The sequence below is a fragment of the Lissotriton vulgaris genome, chromosome 5 (genome assembly GCF_964263255.1).
Source record: "Lissotriton vulgaris chromosome 5, aLisVul1.2, whole genome shotgun sequence".
Taxonomy (NCBI): Eukaryota; Metazoa; Chordata; class Amphibia; order Caudata; family Salamandridae; genus Lissotriton; species Lissotriton vulgaris.
The window spans coordinates 1820668142-1820686634 of NC_141693.1; positions in this window are offsets into that span (position 1 = coordinate 1820668142).

The following is an 18493-nucleotide window of genomic DNA, read 5'->3' on the forward strand; positions in this document are numbered from 1 at the left end:
CAACAAGACTTAAAGGCAGGGGTAGTCCATTCCAGTCCATCATCTCATCCTGCAGGACAGTAGTAGCAAATCTGAAGACAAGGATTACGGTTGAACTCATGGCGGTATCATGTTGAAGCATTTCCCCCATATTTTGGGGAACAATTCTGGAGAACCTCAGGATGCAAAGAGGGCCTCCTCCTGGGTGCCGCACCAATCCACTCCCCTCCTCCACCCCCCACAGTGGGTGCAGCAGCTCGCGATCAGTGTAGCGTTATGTCCCTCTTGGCCACGGCCACCGCTGTCCCAAGTAGGCGCTTATCGATCCTGGAGCCGTCCAGGCCATCAAAGATCCCTAACAACACGCGTAATGGGTCATGAGGAAGCTCCCAGCCCAGGGCCTGCGTGAGTTCCCGCTCCACTCCCCTCCAGAATCTCGCCAGCACCGGGCAGAGCCACACCATGTGGTAGAAGTCAGCAGGGGATGAACCACATCTTGGGCAGTCTGGGGAGGGTCTCAAGCAGGCACGGATGAGTCGCTCTGGGGTAAGGTAGGCCGCATGGAAGTAGTATATCTACACCAGGCGCAGTCGGGAGGACGTAGTCAGGGTACGTGGAGCCATAAGTGCGTCCCTCCAATCTGCCTCTTCTAGGGTGCCCACCCATCCCTCCCATCAGGCGCGCAGTGTGTCTAAGGACGCGGGCCATTGTTCACTATGGAACAATAGATGCGGGATACTCTGCCCTTACCCAGATTCCCCATCATCACTTGAGCTTCGAGCGGGCTGAACTCTGGGAGGGTGACTGGAGTGGGGAGGTGTGTATGGATGGCATGACGCAGCTGCAGGAATCTAAAATACTGGGCATGGGGAAGGGCGTGGCGCTGCTATAGGCTGGCAAAGGCCGGATATGGTCCCCCACCCAGACGTCTCCAAGGACAGAGACGCCAATAAGATCCCATCGACAGAAGCCATTTAAGGACGAGACCTCCGGGAGCCAGGTACCGTGCCAGAGTGGTGTCTGTCGGGTAAGTTTACGGTCCCATCCCGTGTGACGTAGGGCGGCACGCCAGGCCAGGAGGACCACGCTAGTAATTGGCGCCTTGGTGCGTGGCACCGGGCACCCGTAGAGGAACGCCTGGATCTGTGAGAAATCCGTATCCTCTAGTTCCACGTGATACGCTGGGTCGGACCAGCCGCACGCGTACCAGTCGTGGACAACTAGCAGTTTGGTGGCAAGGTAGTAGAGGTAGTGGTGAGTAACCCCCAGGCCCCCATCTAAGTAGGGGATGCAGCTGTGTGCTAGGGAGATCCGTGGCCGCCCGCCACCCCAAAGGAATCAGGATAAGGACCTGTTGAGCTCGCGGAACCAGGTGCGCGGGAGGGGAATGGAGATATTTTATAGGATGTAGGGGGTCCTAGTGGGTTGAGGGGAAGGGATTGCCACTTTTTAAGATCTGCCCTTATCCGGGTCACCAGGGGTGTGATATTGAGCGCCCATTCTAGCTCCGGCAGGAGGGCCACCCATATCTCCAGGTATTTAACCAAGTGATGTCTAAGGGGAATGGACGACTGCCAATCATAGCAGTCTCGAGAGGGATGTAGCGGGACCAAGGTGGATTTGGCCACGTTGAGTTGGAGGCCGGAGACCCTCTCAAAGTCAGCAAGGATTTGCAGGCACTTGGGGCCCGAAGTCGCTGGGTCCACCAGGTAGAGGAGCACGTCGCCAGCATAGACGGCTATTTTGTCCACGTGGCTCTCGTTCCAGGTGCAACCCTTAACGAGGGGGTCTTGCCGGATGAGCGTCGCCAGGGGCTCCATCGCTATCTTGAACAGGAGTGGGGAGAGGGGACACCCCTGGCGCGTGCCTCTACAGATTGCGAAGGCCTCCGAGAGCGCCCTATTGACCAGCACCCGGACCCTAGGGTTAGCGTATAGGATCCCGATGTGGCGGCGGAACACCGGGCCAAAGCCCATCACCTCCAGCACGTCCTGCAGATAGGTCTAGCCCACCGTGTCAAAGGCCTTCTCAAAGTCGAGGAAAAGGAGGGCCAGCTATGGGGTCAGGCGAGCGCGGTGGGCCAAGGCTAAATGAAGGCGACGGATACAGTGAAGGGTGCCCCTAGCCGGCATAAAACCACATTGATCCGGGAGGACCAGATTCTGCAGGAGGGGCTTGAGCCTCTGGGCCAAGATCGTGGCAAAGAGCTTAATCTCGGTATTGATAAGGGAAATTGGACGGAAGTGCGCGCAGTTCGAGGAGGGCGGCTGGGTCTTGGGGATGACCACGATCGTGGCCAGGTCTGATTCAGGGGGAAAGGAGCCATTTTCCACTATGTGTCGAAAGAGGCCCAACAGTCGGGGAGCCAGGATATCCCGAAAAGCGGCATAGTACTCCTGCGGGTACCCATCCGGGCCAGGCGTCTTACCAGGGTGGAGAAGGGGGATAGCCTCCAAGACCTCGTCCAAGGTGAAGGGCTTCTCTAGGGCCTCTGCGGCTTCAGGAGCAGGGAAAGGGAGCCGGGCACCAGCAGTGTTCAGGAGGGTTGTCAGGGGCACGTCTGCCGGCCGTGCCGCGTAGAGGCGAGCGTAGAAGTCTGCAAAGGTTCCGGCTAAAGCCACAGAGCTTACCTGGAGGATGCCATCCAGTGCACGGACCTCCAAGATGATGCAGTGGACCTTGGGGTAAGAGACCAAATTATGGAGGAGTTTGCCATTTTTGTCACCCCAGCCATACACCCGAGCCACCGAAGACCGCCATAGCATTTGGGCCGAATCCAGTGAGAGCTGGCGAAGCTCTTCTCGTATAAGCGCAAACTGCCGGGTGGGGTCATCCCGTCCAGCAGAGGCTTGCTCTGCCTCCAGTCGGGCAGCCCGGGACTCCAACTCCGCGAGCCGGGCCACTCGGTCCGTCCGCTTGGCGTGGACCAGCCCCCTCGCCACCTCGCGAATCACCGCCTTACCGGCCTCCCACAGGGTTCCCGGCGAGGGGACCGACCCCTCGTTGGTGGAAAAGTAGTGGGTTAGCTCCTGCCCCAGCATGTCCACCGGTGCAGGATCCTGCAGGAACCAAGCGTTAAGACGCCAGACCGCTCGCAGGAAGACGGGGGAGTGGTTGGACAGTCCCCTGGGCATGATTAGCGCTCCAGAGACCAGCGGGCAGTCAGTGGCCGGGAGCAGGAGAAGGTCAATGCGGGAGTGGGTATGGTGGGAGGCCGACGTGTGGGTATATGGGCTTTGCGGGGGTTCTAGACTCGCCACACGTTACAGAGCCCCAGAGCCCAGGCCCAGCTCGATATAGCTGCTGTGGAGGAGACCCGGGCCGCCGACGGGGTACCGGTCGTGTCCCGTTGGGGCTGCATGATGGCGTTAAAGTCACCACCGACTATCATAAGGCCGTGTGGGAAGGAGGAGAGAACCTGTGTGAGGCATCGAAGCATCGGGGACAGGAGGGCGGCCGGGATGTAGAGATTTAGGATATTTAGGGGGCAGCCCTCCACCACGCCCGATATTGCCACGTATCGTCCCTGTGGGTCAGCGTACGCCTTCACCAGGGTAAAAGGGAGACCTCTCTTGAGCAGAATTGCCACCCCCGGGATCTGCGTAGAGTGCCAAACCGTCGCAAAGCCGTATCAGGCCAGGAAGCATTGCGTTCCTAGGAGGTGGGTCTCTTGGAGAAGAAGGACGTCCGCCGCGTGGCGGTGTGCCGCCCTGAGAACAGCTGTACGCTTAATTCAGACAAGGAGACCATTGACGTTCCAGGAGAGAACGTGGAGGGGTCTAAGCAGCGTGTATGCTTTTAGGGGAGGAGGGGATGTAGGGGATATGGGGACACAAGGGGGGCGTACCCAGAAGGAGAGGGCCAGCAGCGCAGCGCCGAGGCAGAGGGAGATCAGCTAGGCTGGTAAGCAGAGTGGGGCACCGGGGGTCCAGGCAGGGTTTAGGGGAAAGAGGGCAACCGCCCGCGGCCGGACCCCTTGGCGGCCTGTAGGTCTCCACAGATAACAAAACATCGGGCAGCAGGAGGTGTGTGTCAGGAGTGGATCTACCCACCGCACTTTGTCAAGAGGAGGAGTTGCAGCCAGCCACCCGCAGGTAGCACCAACAAAGGCAGAGGAGGGGCTGACCAGAGCTAAACTAAAAAGCGGCCCGTAGGCAGCTGAAAACAATAAACCAGTGGGAGTCAACGGACTCCCCCCCGGTTACCCCCCAAACCCCCCCCCACCCTACACTTCGAAACAGGAAGCATCTGTCGCCCCAAAATCCAATCAACCAGAGGAAACCCCGCTAGGGGAAGATACTAAACTTAAAACGGTTAGTAGGGAGCAGTAGCACCAATCAAGAGTTTGCTAAGGAGGACCCCCTCCACATGGCCGGATAAATGGCAGCAGCTTTAGACATTAGAACTTCAAAGGTGAGTACATTTCAGGGTATTGGTAACAGTCTCACAAGTGACAGAAAAGGATGGGGTACCAGGAGGAAGAAGAAGACTGAGCAAGAGCACAGAGTAAGAGAGCGTAGACAGTTCAGGTTCCTGCCCCCATGAGGAGCCTCTCTGGGCATCCAGCACTCCAGGCGGTGAATAAGGCTCGGGCGGCCGGTCCGGGCAGAGCTGGCTGGTCGGGTTCAGCCAGCGAGGAGCAAACAGCAAGTGGCCCTGGTTCAGGCCTCCGCATAAGTTGGGGTTCCTCGGATCACAAGGCTTCCGGACAAGTCCGATTCCGATCTTGCCCTCCGTAGGTCTGCACTCGACTCAGAGGTCCGATCGATGACGACCAAGGAGGAGGACACAGCAGAGGGGGGGGCGCCTCGAGCCAGGGGTAGAAATGAGAAGCGAGTGAGAGGCCTCTGGTCGACGGCCGCCCCGCCTTCGGGAACCAGTCCTGCATCGCCATGGCTTGGGCATCTCGTGGTCTAGGCGGGGCGTGGGCCCCCGGACAGGGGACAGAGCCCGCCCAGGCAGAAGGGGATGCTCCTCTGTGAGCCAGGTCCAGGCCGCCTGTGGGCAGTCAAAGAAGAAGGTCTTGTCTTGAAAAAGGACCTTATTGCGGGCCGGGAAGAGGAGACCATAGCGCAGCCTCAGTGCCCTGAGCTTTTGCTTGACCTCGTCGTAGGATCTACCCTGAGATAGGACCTAACTGGAATAGTCTGGGAAGATCATTATTTTAGAGTTCTGGAAGTGCAGGGGGCCCAGATCCCTGGCAGCTCCCAAGATGGCGTCCCGGTCCCGGAAGTTCAAGATACGGAGGATGAAAGGGCGGGCAGGGGCTCCAGGGGGCGGCTTAGGAGCCAGGGAGCGGTGCGCCCATTCTATCGCGAACCAGAGCTTCTCCACAGGCATCCACTAGTGGATCCAGGTTTCGAGGAAGGCGGCGGTGGGACCCTTCTCCACTCCCTCCGGAAATCCCAGGAGGCGTAAGTTATTAAACATGGGCGTAAAATCCATTCCGTTCGTGGAATTTGCGGATTTTCTGCAATTTTGCGGTCCGCAAATCTCGCGAAATTTCAGAAAAATCTACGAAATCGCGTGCTGGACATATTTTAAAAAACTGAAGTACATGAAGCACTTACAGGGTTTCAGCAGGTGCCCAAGTTGAAGCTAATTTCTTTGTAACCATTTACAAAATGGTTACAAAGAAATTAACTTCTACTTGGGCACCTGCTGTAACCCTGTAAGTGCTTCCTGAGCGGCGCCTCCAGAGTTGTTGCCTACTTGCAACTATTCTCTGACCCTGCTCTGACCCTCGAAGCAGGGTCAGAGAATAGTTACAAGTATGGCTCCAGGCTGTCACAAAAATTAAACCACAACAGGAAGCACTTACAGATAAGGAAGCAGGTGCCGGACATGAAGCTCAAATTCAGTAACACATTAACCAGCCCCCGGTTTAGGCTGGGCAGGTGTGCTTTCTCCCCATAATCTACAGTGATGAACCAGAGGGTGCTGTGATGAACCAGAGGGTGGCAGTGGTGAACCAGGGGTGGCAGTGGTGAACCAGAGGATGCTGTGATGAACCAGAAGGTGCAGTTGTGAACAAGAGGGTGCTGTGATGAACCAGAGGGTGGCAGTGGTGATCGAGAGGGTGGCAGTGGTGAACCGGAGGGTGCTGTGATGAACCAGAGCATGGCAGTGATGAGCCAGAGGGTGGTCGTGATGAACCAGAGGGTGACAGTGATGAACCAGAAGGTGGCAGTGGTGAACCAGAGGGTGACAGTGATGAACCAGAGGGTGGCGGTAGTGAACCAGAGGGTGGCAGTGGTGAACCAGAGGATGCTGTGATGAACTAGAAGGTGCAGGTGTGAACCAGTGGGTGCTGTGATGAACCAGAGGGTGGCAGTGGTAAACCAGAGGATGCTGTGATGAACCAGAAGGTGCAGTTGTGAACCAGTGGGTGCTGTGATGAACCAGAGTGTGTGGCAGTGGTGAACCAGAGGGTGTCAGTGGTGAACCAGAAGGTGGCAGTGGTGAACCAGAGGGTGGCAGTGATGAACCAGAGGGTGACAGTGATGAACAAGAGGGTGGCAGTGGTGAACCAGGGGGTGGTAGTGATGAACCAGAGAGTAGCAGTGGTGAACCAGAGGGTGACAGTGATGAACCAGAGGGTGGCAGTGGTGAACCAGAGGATGGCAGTGATGAACCAGAGGGTGGCAGTGATGAACCAGAGGGAGGCAGTGGTGAACCAGAGGGTGGCAGTGATGAACCAGAGAGTGACAGTGGTGAACCAGAGGGTGACAGTGGTGCACCAGAGGGTGCTGTGATGAACCAGATGGTGGCAGTCCTGAACCAGAGGGTGGCAGTGATGAACCAGAGGGTGGCAGGGGTGAACCAGAGGGTGCTGTGATGAACCAGAGGGTGGCAGTGATGAACCAGAGGGTGGCAGTGGTGAACCAGAGGGTGGGAGTGATGAACCAGAGGGTGACAGTGATGATCCAGAGGGTGGCAGTTGTGAACCAGAGGGTGGCAGTGATGAACTAGAGGGAAGCAGTGATGAACCAGAGGGTGGTAGTGGTGAACCAGAGGGTGGCAGTGATGAACCAGAGGGTGGCAGTGGTGAACCAGAGGGTGCTGTGATGAACCAGAGGGTGGAAGTGATGAACCAGAGGGTGACAGTTGACGTAAATAATTAATTTACTCTCTTAATTTCTATGCAGGTAAGTACTTAATCAATAATAACTCAGATCGGAAGAAAAAAGACAGAGTCCGTGGTGTTAGAGTTCTTAGGGGTTTTATTCCTTAAAAAGGAATGGTCATGGCCAGGATATCATGTTCTGACCACCACAGGGGTGTCAGAAGGGATAGAGCGCTACATTTTATTAACAGTACATAGCTTATATACTTAATTCATGCCATAAGCAACAGTGCAGGAGGCGTAACAGCTGAGAGAAGACAAGATAACAGTATACACGTGGTACAAGTGCGTAATCAAGAGGCGTGAACTAGAGGTGTGTGCTAGAAACGTCACAGGTAGGTGTCACAAAAGGGGTGGCACTAACAGAAATGTTGCAATGTCAGCAGAAATCGGAAGCTTGGATGCGCGCGCAGCTGCATGACGTGTGATTGACGTGAAGCTGGAAGGTGCAGGGGGCTTGACATTTACACTGACGGAAAGAGACAGAAGTCTGGCATGTCAGATCAACTTGTGCTTCTATCATATCTGGTATCTGATGTTTAGGAACTAAGCTATCTGGGCGGAAAGGTCTCTAGGGCAGAAGCTATTCTATACTTGCTGTGAGTGCGTGTATAAGCGCCTGAGTGTCTGTATGAGAAGCGTGGGGGCATGGGCCTTCCATGGGAGCATGGCAACAAGGGCTATGAATTACTTGAATTACTTGCATATAGACAGGCCGGCCCTTTGGCTCTGCAGCTGGGAGGAATGTTTACTGAAACTAGCAGGCAGGAATGTATTTTCGGGGAGCGGAACAGATAACTCGAAGGTTATAGTCAATCTTGGCAGGCAGCAGGCTGAGCTGAGCGCGAGGGGCCGCGCTGAGAGTAAGTCAGAGTTCACGGGTACAGAGGCAGCCTGGGCAGAGGCCCTTTGAGTCAGAAGCCAAAAAAGAGGCTCGGTGGCAGGAATTCAGGGGCCTACTCAGCTAGAGCTGAAAAACGTAGAAGTACACTAAAAAAAGACGTTGGCATAGCATACTTAGGAACGGACCATTCAACCCATTCATGGTGGGTCTGAAAGAGGACATGTTAACGTTGGACGCAAATGTATTTGCGTCTTCATAGCTGGTACAGGAGGGAAGTTACATGCACTTTAACTCGTACATGGAGACGGTGGGGTACGCGCTAGGGAACACATCTTGACCATAACATTTATATTTCCTCATTCCCTCCTTGTTCCCTACGGACCCTTCATGATATATTAATCATCATAAATTGATCAGTTTGTTCTTGTAACATCATTTGCTCATCTTTCTTTCTTTGACGATTTGAGAGGAAACTGGAATGTTCAATGCATGATGTGGCACACAGTCCACATATTGCCGGCCCACACTGTAGGCACAGGCAGCAGCTGAATACTATGACAAGGCCGAAACCTAGGAAGGATAGGATTTTCCATCCCCAAGCAGTTAACGTTGTCCAGAACCAACCGGACCAAGTCCAGGTGCCTGGATTCTGATGTATCTGAGTTGCAATTTTATGCAGACGGGTAATAGCTTGATAGACAGATGGCGCATTTTGTGGGATGAAAACGCAGCAACTTGACCCGATGACCTTACAGGCTCCACCTCTATCTGCCAAGATGACGTCAATAACAAGACGATTTTGAAGGACAACAACCCGTATAGCAGATTGCTCCTCTGTTAAGTTACCTAAGGCGGAGGCAGTTTCATGTACTACAGCTTCAAGTGTTCTAGTTAATCTACGTATTAATTTACTGTTTTGGACAGGTCCTAAAAAGAAAAAGAATCCTTTATTAAAATCAGTGTACTGTTCCCATGCCGTTTCTGTGTAGTCGACAAGTGGGACATCTCTTCTGGGTCTATTCTTTACAAGATTTGTATTTCTGTGATAGTCAGGGGGAGCTAGAAAAACAGGTGGCAGAAGGAACTTGAGGATTCACATTCCTCCAGATGAAGTAGTTGATGGTGTTGCTTGGACTCAGATTTAGGGGCTACATGAAAGGTCGGTATCGTCAGAGCTTGGTCTCAGATTCTTGGGAGTTCTTGAGATACAGACGATCTGCTTGTCCCATGGGGGGAGCCAGCGAGGGAGGCTCACGCCACCCCCTGGGCATTGCACCTTCTCCGGGACCCAGTGCACCGCTCACAGAGCCTGCGGTTGTGTCTGCCCACAATGCCTTCTGTTGTGCTCCCCACACGCTGCCTCTCCCACTTTTAGCGCGTGGACACGCCGGTGTGCGTAATCGCAGCGCTTTACAAATGTCCCAATAATAATAATAATAATAATAATAATGCAATATAACAGGTACCATCCCAATCTGGAGGCAAACGTATGTATGCGGTATAACCACAAACAAAATAGGAGTGACTGATAGCTTTAAAGGACGATTTACCATGGTCACTGAATTCGACCACAGTAGTGCATTTACTATGACCTAAGTGTACTGAACCTTTCTTTCGGACACATAATTCACCAGTGACTGGTAATACTAGCATATGGGGCAGAACTGGAGCAGCTTCGGATTCAACAGTAAGGATCATGAGGCTAATTGTGTAGTTACCTAATCCATATACTTCATTTTCTAGATCAGTTCCTATTCGAGTAGGGAGTCCCTCCTTATCAGAGTAACAGACATCGAGCAGGACTAAGTTCAAGTTTCCCCAAACCCAGCCTCCATCGAAAACAGCAATATCAGGATCTAAGGAATTAATTATTTTAAACCATGCCCCACAGGAGCCATTGTGAGTGAACGGGTACGGAAAGAGGGGCAGAGCTCCCTTGTAATTCTGGTAGGGAGGGAGTCGGCCACATATCCAGCAGTCTGTAGCATTGTTCGTCTGATGGGAGTGGTGTAACATACTAATGAATGTATTGTTGCGCAGCGCAAGTCTGTAAGAGAGTTCGTGTGCAGGTAGTTCACTAAAAGTGTGTTCAGCAGAGACATTGTAAACAGATTGTTCACGCTTGAAAATAGGCCAGTAGATAGGTAGCAGAAAGCTAGCAACAATAACTAAAATACTTAGAATAAACATGATTAATAGGGTCACTATACAGTGACTACGGAGTGATTTACAATATGCACCTTTTTTAACTTGTCTCTCTCTCTCTCTATCTCGATCTAGGGGATACATGTCAGAAACTATTTAACCGATTCACCTAGGGGAGGACTTAAACAATTAAACTGTCTGACTTGCTAGATCGGAGTTTCATACGGTACTCTTCTTGGGGAGTTTTTTCTCGTTCGGATACTGTAAAGTCTTTTTTCTCAACACAGTCTTTGGTGGGGGTGGACGAGTCAGAGTCCTGTTTCAGTTTATCTTTCAGTTCATTGCAAAGCTTAATATGACTCGTGTGGACCCACCCCTTTCTTCCTTCCAACTTGACGGCGGTCCTGGTCGTAAGGAGGACGATCTTCGGGGCTTTCCAGCGGGGCTCCAACGGGCTTTTCCGGTCGAAATTTCGGACGAGAACTATGTCCCCCGGACGGACCTCATGTGGCTTTACATCAGTGTTGTCAGGAAAGGCTGCGGCAACCTGTGAACGACATGATTGGAGTGCAGACATCAAGGAGGCAAGGTAATCTGTCAACATATTACAATCAACATCAGTGATTTTTTTCGGAATGGGCGTCCCCCACATATTCGGTGGTCTGCCAAAAACCACTTCGTACGGGGATAGCCCTGATCTCGAGTGGGCGACCATCCTCATGTAGAATAGTGCCACGGGCAGGGCGACTATCCAGTCGACCCCTTTCTCCTGACATATCTTTGCAAGACGTATTTTTAGTGTCTGGTTATGCCTTTCTACAAGGCCTGCTGCTTCAGGATGTCGGACACAATGGAATTTCCACTGGTAACCTAACAGTAAAGAAACCTGTTTCATTAACTCGGACGAGAATGGCTGTCCATTATCTGAGTATACGACACGGGGCAAACCGTACCGTGGGAAGAATTCACGAACCAACTGCCTGGCAGTGGTCGGAGCAGTGTAATCTGATACTGGGTAAGCTTCGGTCCAACGGGACAGAGCACAAACAATTACAAGGACATACTTGAATCCTCGACAACTGTTCATCTGGATATAATCCATCTGGAGGACTTCAAAAGGGTGATCGGGAGGATGAAATCCACCTTGCTCTACAGGGACGCTTTTACCTGGATTGAACTGACAACAGATCATGCAAGTACGCACTTTCTGTTTTGCTGCTGCTCGTAAGTGTTTATTGCTCCAGAGATTTTGTAAACTGTCTAACATCGCTTTCTCTCCTAGATGTGCCGGGCTATGTGCTGTATTAATCATGACTTGAACCATAGAGTCAGGGAGAAACCATGTAGATTTTCCCTTCGTCATCCAACCTTGATCTGTCTGGATCCCTCCTAGTTCAGTCCATTTCTTTATTTCATCTGGGGTAGCATGTGCCTGAATGTCAATTACATCTAGAGCGGGATCCTTGACTGCCATACACTTTGTCGGTACTATTGTCTTTGTCACATCAGTGATCTGGGTGTGAGTCAGTGCTGTATGTTTTGCTGTCTGGTCTGCCAGGTCGTTACCCTGGGAAACGGAATCTGTGACCTTAGTATGTGCTTTACACTTCATGACTGATATGCCCGAGGGCAAATGTATTGCTTCTAACAGTGCTTGAATGAGGGGACCATGTTGTATCTTGGCCCCATGAGAGGTCAGGAAACCTCGTTCTTGCCAGAGGACTCCGAAGTCGTGTACAACTCCGAATGCATAACGGGAATCTGTATATATGTTAACATTTCTGTTCTTGGCTAGAATACAAGCTCGGGTCAGAGCGATGAGCTCTGCTGCTTGAGCAGACAATGTGTCAATACGATGTGTTTCTTTAACTTCGGTTTCAGTGGTCACTGCATATGCGGCCACTAATTCTCCTGTACTTGTTCTCATGCATGAACCGTCCACATAAAGTGTCAGGTCTTGATTTGTCAGTGGTACATCTGTTAAGTCTCGTCGTGGCTTTGTTACTGCATTAATGATCTCTATACAATCATGCGGGGCTGAATCTGTCATAATTGTGGGTAACAGTGTTGCTGGGTTCAGGATACTGCAGCATCTGATTTCTATGTGTGGCTGGAATAATGTTAATTCATAACCTGTCAGTCGTGCTATAGTCAAGTGCTGAGTCTGGGTTCTGTTTAACAAAACCTCTACAGAGTGTGGTACTTGTACTGTTAACTGATGACCTAAAACAATTGAATCACTTTGTCTTATTGCTAACGCTGTTGCTGCTACTGACTTTAAGCACGCAGGGAGTGCCTGAGCTACTGAATCCAATGTACTTGAAAAATAAGCGCAAGGCTTATGTGAACCTGCTTGATCTTGGGTGAGGACAGACAACGCTGTACCATCACGTTCTGTAACAAAAAGTGTAAACAGTTTGCTGTAACATGGTGTCGCTAAAACTGGTGCTTGGCATAAAGCTTTCTTTAATTCTTCAAAAGCTTGTGTGTGTTCCTGAGTCCAAGGGAGGGCAGTCGAAGTCGCTGCCTCCTGTGTCGTTAACTGGATGAGTGGTTTAGCTAGAAATGCATATTGAGGAATCCATTGTCTGCAGTACGAGGTGAGGCCTATGAAGGCCCGCACTTCCTTTTGTGTCTGGGGTTGCGGCATATTTACAATTAACTGAATGCGATCGGGAGTGAGCTGTCTCCCCACTTTGGACAGCAAGTGACCCAAGTACACAACTTGCTGAACACAGAATTGTAGCTTCGAAGGAGACACCTTGTGTCCCTTGTCGGCCAGAAAGTGTAAAACTGTCAGTGATGCTTGTTCACATTCGGGTTCACTTCGTGCGGTGATCAGTAGATCATCGACGTATTGTAGTAAAGCGGTGTTAACTGGCATTTGAATACAATCTAGTTGTCTTTTCAGTGCTTGGCTATAGATGCTGGGGCTTTCTGTGAATCCTTGAGGTGCGCGTGAAAATTTGAAACTGCGTCCATTTAAACTGAATCCGAAGAGATATTGGCTCTCTGGATCAATAGGCACGCTGAAGAAGGCGTTCTTGAGGTCGATTACAGTAAAGAACGTTGCTTCTGAATCAATAGCAGTCAATAAGGAAGAGATATCGGGGACCACAGGGAACTGTGGTATAATGCATTTATTTAATTCTCGAAGATCAATCACCAGCCGATATACTGGCGGTGCATTGGGATCAGTACGTTTAAGAATCGGAATGATGGGTGAATTACAGACATTGGAGTCGGTCTCTACGACCACTCCTTGGGCTATGAGCTCTTCAATGATTTTCAGTAAAGCCACTACAGCATCGGATGGTAACTTGTATTGTCTGATTCGGGGTAACACAACTCCTGCCTTAAGTGTAACACGGTATGGTGTAATGTGCATACAACCTACATCAGTTGGGCCTTTTGCCCACAAGTAATCTGGTACATTTTTCAATCTGACATCGAATTCTCGCAAAACATAATGACCCTTGAAATCCCGTAGAAAGAGTCTAACTCCCTCCGGGGAACAGCATATTATAGCTCCTAGAGCTTTCAATGTTTTAATTCCTAACAGATTTTCTGGACACGATTTTGTAAGTAACAAGTCTGTAACACGTGATAATGGACCCACAGCCAGGGGGACTGGTTGCGATACCTCATTTACAATGGGCTGTCCTGAAAACCCAAGGGAAACATTCTGTGAGCCTGAGAGGGGTGCCCCTGGGACTTCATCATGGCTGATTGTGGTGCGACTTGCCCCTGTGTCAATTAAAAACTTTCTATCTTTTCCCAATACTTGACTGTGTACATAAGGACCTTCTTGATCTACAGGAATCTCAATAAGAGGCAAGCCACCTTCCCTCTCTAGGCTGTTTCATGTATATCGGGGATAATCTGGATATGCAGACTGGGCATACTGGTACATCTGCTGTGAAACTTGCTGAGACGCGGCAATGGGCTGTGGCTGCGGTACCGCTACTGTCTGTGCTGGAGTTGAAGAAGCATGCATAGGCTGTGTATTCTGTGTACTCTGTGAAGACTGATGCTGGTTATGGTCTTGTCTAGGCGGATGCGGTCTTTCTTTAGTTTTACCTGTCGCTATGTTATGTTTCAGGACCGGACATTCATGTACGTAATGACCTGGCTGCTTGCAGTAATTACATGTCCCTTTAACGGGAGCTGTAGCGTGACTTGTCTGGGTCCCACCTTTTCTGTGACTGTCGGCTGGGACCGTCTGTGCTACTAACATTTTCATCTTCGTGTCTTTCATACGTTTCTGTTCCTGATCTTGCTCTTCTCTAATTCTGTTCTGATGATACTGGAGCATTTGTAACATCTGGGATGGCGTATTTGCCTGCCAAGTACTTTCAACCTTGTACACTCTGTTTTTGACTAATGGTAGGGAATTCTCGACTAGTTTTGATACAAAAAGATGCGGATATGACTCGCTACTTGGTTTGAGGCCACTGTTAATAATAAAACATTTCTCGAATCTTGAATAGAAGTCACTAGTATCTTCATCATGTTTCTGTTTACAGGACGAGATGGCGTCCCAATCTTCCTTTCTAGTTGTCAATAATCTGGGCAGGACCTGTACTATCAAACCTGGTAATGCTTTAGTTTTGTCCCCAAGGCCTACCCCTGGGACCCGTTTTCTTTCTTCGTCCTCTATTTCTGCCCATGCAATCTTTGTGTCCCCCACCTCCCATTCCTTTTCCTTCAATTTCTCGAAGATACCCGTGGGCAATAATACTTTCAACATTTTCATGATATCATCATACGTGTAATCCCCCATCAGTAACATGTCTTTAAGCTCTCTGTGAAAACCTGCAGGGTCTTTATCATGGCACGGGACTAGTTTCTTCATTTCTAACAGTTCTAACTTAGTCAGAGGCGTGTGTACATACACGCGTTTCAAGACACGATCCTCACCCATAACAGGGTGCACTTCTCGTAAGGGGTTCTGACTTTCAACGCCACTCAGGCGTTGCATGTGATACATTTTCCTTTCTGGGGGCGGGGCGGGAACATATTCGGAGCTTACAAAGGTATTATATCTGTGTCGTTGTTCTAGAATTATTTGAATTAATTTGGTGCTTAAACCTCTCCATCTATCCATGAGTAGTGCTTCTAGTGTTTCGTGTAAGGGACCTGGATCAGAATAATGTTTTCTGTATTTGATGAGAAGGTGCTGAATCATGTATACACCTGCTAATTTCTGTTCGTCGGGGGAGAGGTTCAGAAATGTCTGCGCTACTGTGTCATCATTATATATGTCTGCATTTTCGGCCCATGATACAGCTGATCGGGCTAGTTCTTGTTCATCCATAGAATTGAGTACGTGGTACCCAACTCGATCTCGAAGCCTTTTATCAGTTTCCTGGAACTGATGCTCAGCAGAATTCGGATTTGTCAAGGCAGAGAAGAAAACTCTCTTGCCTTCTGGACGGATGCCTTTCCTAAGGTAATTTCCCTTACCTACATATGCTATAGTATCTGCGGTCTTTTCTGGTTCTTCAGATTCTTCTTCCTCCTCGGAGGGAGCTTTGTCTTTCTCTTTTTCGTGTATCTCTATTACTGTCTTTCTTATTTTCTTGTACATGCTAGCTATGCAATTCTGTCTATCATGTTTTCCTTCCGATATATTTTGACCCCACTTGTGGAGTGCCTCTATTTCATCCTGATCTGTCTCAGGCCTGTCTCGTTCTCTTATTAGACAGTTTATGAAAAATCGTAATATCTGTGCTTGAATGTCAACTTTCTGTTTCTCCATGGCATCCTTGATGCTGTCAGGGTCTTTCCCTGTCTGAACAAACTCGTATATTCTATCTAGACGTTCCTTCATACCTACATAACATAGCAAGATATCAGTAGCAGATCTTAACCGCAGTGATGCCAATATCATTAGGTCGTCTTTTCCGGGTACTGGATCGTATCTGCAAACTGAAATGTTTTCTTTAAATGCATCATAGCGGGGTGATCTGAACGTGAGAGGACTCTGTATATCCCTGAGATTTAATCTGTGAGTTACTGGCGGGGTCCGAGGACCCGCGGTCGCACCTCCTGAAACGGAAGCTTGTGTATTATCTCCTTGTGGAGTCTGTTTTTGTACTTGAATTTGTCTTATTGTTAGATCAGGTAAACGTGGTTTCGGTAGATCTGTTTTGAGTGCAGGAAGTGGCGGGGCTGGCGGAACGGGGGAGGTCTGTCGTGGTACTGGCGGAGCATGATTTGGGGGCGGGGTGCCACCCTCGTCCCTGTCAGTAGGCAGGGCGCGGACAGGCAGATTGGTGTAAGCGGGAGCTACATCTTCTAGGTAGGAATTCAGGAATATATCTTTAGTAGTCCTATGAGTTACTTTAGTTGGAACCAGTGGTGGCGGCAGATTTTTCGGTATTTCTGAAATGGCGTCAGGTGTACCCTCGGCCATAAGATACATGCCGTTTACTTGGCTATTTCGGATGCGATCTATTTGTTCTGTTTTTACTCGGATTCCTTCAGTAACTAATTCGTTTTCTTGAGCTCTATCTGATTCTTTAAGTCTGTCTTCTCTACGGAGTGCTTTTTCAGTACGTTTATGTGATTCCTTACGCCAGAATTCTATGGCGTCTTACTGAGATTGTCTGGCTTTCTTTTTCCATAATGCCTCTTCTACCTTCATGATGCACTCGGCATCCCATGTTCCATTAACTGGCCATCTGTGTCTTTCGTCTAGATGTTTCGTATAATCGGTCCATAATTCTAGATACAATATGGCATCTATGCCATGCTTGTTATACATAAAGTTACCTGGAGTGTCCCTAGGGGGGATAGTAATTTCTTCCTCTAGTATCCCTTTCCTAGTTCCTATCTGCTTTAACTTGTTGAAAAACGGCATTTTGCTTACTTAATACTGAATGCTCGATCCTTGATACTTAATTCGGAATATAACTAGTTATACAAGAAAACACACAATAATGCACATAAAACGGTCACATTCATACCACAACATTAATCACATAAAAAGACATTTGAGACATAGATGACTACCCCCTATACCGGATGTACTGCTAAACAGTACAGATACACTGCTGTAACAGTGCAGAAATTCGGAAATTCAGAATACTAGATATACTGCTAAACAGTACAGATACACTGCCTAAAAACAGTGCAGACCGGACTTGTGTACCCAAACCCGTCTAGATACGTCCCAGCAATGGTACTCACCGGGAAGCACGGAAAACAGAAGGCCTCGGAAAACTCGACTGGACTCGACTCGAAACTTTGGAAAACTTCGGAAAACTTCGGAAAACTTCGGAAACCTGGTGGGCCTCTTGACACCTCGGACCTTGTTTCTTTCGGCTAGGCTCTGGTCGGGATCCTCCGCACTCCTCACCGCCTCGTCTGGGCACTGATCGCAGTCTTCGTCACCTCCGTGGGTCAGAGGGAGATGCAGGAAATCCTGCCGGTACGCGTATGGTCCATCTAACTGATGGCAGGGGACAGAGCTTGCAATGCGCCAACCGGCGCGTGAGGTGGGGGAGGGGTCCCTATTCGGGCGCCAAATGACGTAAATAATTAATTTACTCTCTTAATTTCTATGCAGGTAAGTACTTAATCAATAATAACTCAGATCGGAAGAAAAAAGACAGAGTCCGTGGTGTTAGAGTTCTTAGGGGTTTTATTCCTTAAAAAGGAATGGTCATGGCCAGGATATCATGTTCTGACCACCACAGGGGTGTCAGAAGGGATAGAGCGCTACATTTTATTAACAGTACATAGCTTATATACTTAATTCATGCCATAAGCAACAGTGCAGGAGGCGTAACAGCTGAGAGAAGACAAGATAACAGTATACACGTGGTACAAGTGCGTAATCAAGAGGCGTGAACTAGAGGTGTGTGCTAGAAACGTCACAGGTAGGTGTCACAAAAGGGGTGGCACTAACAGAAATGTTGCAATGTCAGCAGAAATCGGAAGCTTGGATGCGCGCGCAGCTGCATGACGTGTGATTGACGTGAAGCTGGAAGGTGCAGGGGGCTTGACATTTACACTGACGGAAAGAGACAGAAGTCTGGCATGTCAGATCAACTTGTGCTTCTATCATATCTGGTATCTGATGTTTAGGAACTAAGCTATCTGGGCGGAAAGGTCTCTAGGGCAGAAGCTATTCTATACTTGCTGTGAGTGCGTGTATAAGCGCCTGAGTGTCTGTATGAGAAGCGTGGGGGCATGGGCCTTCCATGGGAGCATGGCAACAAGGGCTATGAATTACTTGAATTACTTGCATATAGACAGGCCGGCTCTTTGGCTCTGCAGCTGGGAGGAATGTTTACTGAAACTAGCAGGCAGGAATGTATTTTCGGGGAGCGGAACAGATAACTCGAAGGTTATAGTCAATCTTGGCAGGCAGCAGGCTGAGCTGAGCGCGA